We start from the raw sequence: 3,395 nt of genomic DNA on the forward strand, positions 1-3,395 counted from the left end.
AACACGTGCAATTCCATCCCCGACCGATATCACTCAACCGGTCTCATCTACTGGCAATTTAGTGTAATAGTCGGTAACTCTTCCTTCCGGGATCGTAGATGGTTATTCCGTTGTTCTAGCTTTAGATAATCTCATACTTTCGGCTAGTCTCTAAAAAGCTAATAATTAGGATAGTCTATTATATTGATGGCAATTCCAAACGTTTATCAAGAGTGGGTGTGAACCAAAGAATTCTTTGAAGGTTATTATTAACGGGGCAGACGTTACTAATTCTCTGGGAGGTACTAAATGTTTACGCCTAACGGCTTTACGAACATTTTGTCGAATAGAACTCTCCAAACGATTCAAAGCTAATTTGAATTGTTTTTGTAAAAGATCCGCTATAGATTGAACGCGTTGATTTTTCAAATGGTCTATATTGTCAAGACTGCCTGTTCTGTAACTTATTTCAATTAAGTGATCTGCAGTCGCTAGCACATCTTGAGGTAGTAAAAAATGTTCCGTCTGGGGTACATCAAGATTAAGTCTGACGTTTGGATTCCGTCGACCGAGTTGTCCCAATTTGCACTTTTGTTGAAAAAATTTTTTCCATAATTCCTTAAATATCGATTCTGAAAAGACGAGATCGACGTCTGCATTAGGGTACAAATGCTTGTAAAGCTCCACTAAAGCGTCTTCTGATGATTAGATGGTTCCTTTCTGTTTATCTAAGAGGTTCATAAAAATCTTGAGGCATTTCGTAAAATACTTCCTTCGTTTAATCCCATAGCTAAAGGTAAAATCAAGATGGACACTTTTCGTTTTCTACTGATACGAACCCATGTTCTATCCCTTTTGTCTATCCCCAGTTTGAATCTTCCCCCCCCCATCTGAAATTATAGTGCTAGTATACGCGGAAACTCCTTTATGGTCTAATTCGCGGTTATAATGGATACCGGGACTCCTTAGTACTTAGTTGATAAGGACCCTCGCGATTCCATTGATTACAAACGTTCCTTCGGGATTCATCCAAGGAATGGATCCGAGACATACAATTTATTTCTGTATTGATTTGTTCCTCTTCCAGATCGATTGAGCCGGTACATATAGATCAGATAAATATGTGATACATTGATATACAGCATCTCTTTCTTTAATTGTAGGTTTTGATCACTGGTACTGCCCGGTAAGTAATCAAAATTTCACTTCCTTATTTGCATCTTCGATTTTCGGAAAATTGTTTGAGCTCCTCAAACAATTTTTCACAAATGAAACAGTTGAATCCCCTAATTTGGATTCTTCCAGGTTCCGGCAATACAAACGTTTTGCTATCTCCTCCTAATGTTATCTCAAGAGTATCCCTTCCCCATGGTTTTACTTTTTTTTTAGCTACTGGGTTTTATGGATTTTATGTTATTATAGGGACCATTTTTTTAATAATATGCAGTATTCGTCAATATATGGGTTATTTTAGCCCCTCACATCACTTCGGTTTTGAAGCAGCTGCTTGGTATTGGCATTTCGTGGACGTGGTTTGGTTATTTTTATTTGTTTCTATTTATTGGTGGGGAGGTTTCTAAAAAGGCATGGGCCTGGCCTCGCCATCTTCTAAACGAAAGAAAAATAGCCACTAAACCTGCTTAACAAAACAGAAACGCTTCGCTTTCCAAATTTGGCAAACTATCACAATATTTGCTCAAAAAGGAAGGGTTTCCTTAATTAAAAAGGGGGTGACCCCCGCTTTCTCCCACAGAGTGCCTCAGCTTGCCTATCCTTTTCCTTCTGCCTCTCCTACCCTTAAATCTCCCCTTTGACTCTTTCTATCTCATTATCTTGAACATGAGTAGAAGTACCAATTATGTGACAATTCAAAGATTTCTTTTTTTCAAACTATTCCTTTTTTTATTTCCTTCGACAGAAACAATAATCCAATGAATTTAGACAAGGAGAATATATCGAGCATATTATAGCAACTTTATAGATTGCTAAGAAAGCATAATCAAAATAGATAACAAAATTATATTTTCAAGGCAAAAAAGAGAATTTGGAATGAGAATAAAGCAGTACTAAGTCTTGGGTTTGTATCTAAGCAGCCAATCTCTTTCGGATTGAAAGGGAAATCAGGAAAGATTTTTCCGGATGTTGGAATCCCTCCCAGAGGCAAAACCTTTCCTTCACAGAGAATCAAAGAGATTCTTTAGAATATTTATGAATAGTGATGGAAATCTGCGGGTAGCAATGATCCAGATTAGATCCTCACGAGAAGAATAACCAAATTGCTTAAGTTACGAAAAGTTATATTTAAAAATATATAGAATAAAAAATAGATATATCTACTGTAGATAACTTCATTTTTCTCAATGCTTCCGTTCGAATTGGTCAGGTAAGGAATAGCGGAAAAGGCTAAACCCTTTATTATTACCATATTTTTTTCTTATTAGTTATAATAAGAATTTTTTAAAACACTTCAAAATAGTTTATGGGGGGGGTTAGTTTACCTGGCAGTCCACCCTTGTCATTAATTTTACATTATGATATTAATCATATTCTATTGATTATAGAAAAAAAGAAGTTGAATTGATATCTATAAAAACGCAGTATTGTCGTGCCTGTAGCGCATAGCAGTAAAAAAAAATAGATATAACATATTCATAATATAAAAAAAATATATAAAGACGGGTTGGGGGAACAAAATAATAAACCGAACCTAATCTTGGAATCTAATTCTGCCAGTAGATGTTCAATTAGCCCTTTATCGGACTTGAACCGATGTCTTATGCCTTACCATGGCATTACTCTACCGCTGAGTTAAAAGGGCTTGTAGATATGCATTATTGAAAATGTAGAGTGGAAAACACTTGTAGCAAGACTATCTACTTCAATTAATTGAATTTAACCTTTCATTGAAAGGCTCCCCCCGTTCTTTTTTCTCCCTTGTAAAACACAATTCAATGAAAACTCTTTGATTGAATATCAAAAAGAATGTTTCACCAATTCTTCCAAGATATATAACCTTGTCTCCAACGATAAGAAGAAGATATGACAAAGGAAGCAACTAAGCGTCATAAAAAGTATTGACGAATTTTCGCGTTTTTCTTTTGATTTACAAGATGGAAACCTAAAAGAAGTACATAGAAGGGTTTAATTTAAAAGGATTTTTTGATTGTTTCTTGAAATTCTTAAGAAATAGGGCTTTAATTCGGTAAATCAACGGAGAAAAAGAATTGGATTGAAGGGATTAGGGTCATATTGGACTATTTCAAAGATGAATGAACATATTCCTTTGCGGAGACAGGATTTGAACCCGTGACCTCAAGGTTATGAGCCTTGCGAGCTACCAGGCTGCTCTACCCCGCGTGGCTAACCCCCTTTTCAATGTAATTATTATACATTTTTTTCAATAATTACATTGAACA

At 35.6% G+C, this 3,395-nt stretch overlaps 1 non-coding gene across 1 annotated transcript; it reads right to left on the minus strand.

The window, feature by feature from the left end:
- Positions 1-2,725: 2,725 nt before the first annotated feature.
- TRNAT-GGU (transfer RNA threonine (anticodon GGU)) lies at positions 2,726-2,797 on the minus strand. Its single transcript has one exon. It is a non-coding gene; the product is annotated as a tRNA-Thr (tRNA).
- Between the last annotated feature and the right edge of the window lie 598 nt (positions 2,798-3,395).

Source organism: Lygodium microphyllum, unplaced genomic scaffold (assembly GCF_053477565.2).
Source record: "Lygodium microphyllum isolate KBCC unplaced genomic scaffold, Lygodium_microphyllum_v1.1.10 scaffold_149, whole genome shotgun sequence".
Taxonomy (NCBI): domain Eukaryota; kingdom Viridiplantae; phylum Streptophyta; class Polypodiopsida; order Schizaeales; family Lygodiaceae; genus Lygodium; species Lygodium microphyllum.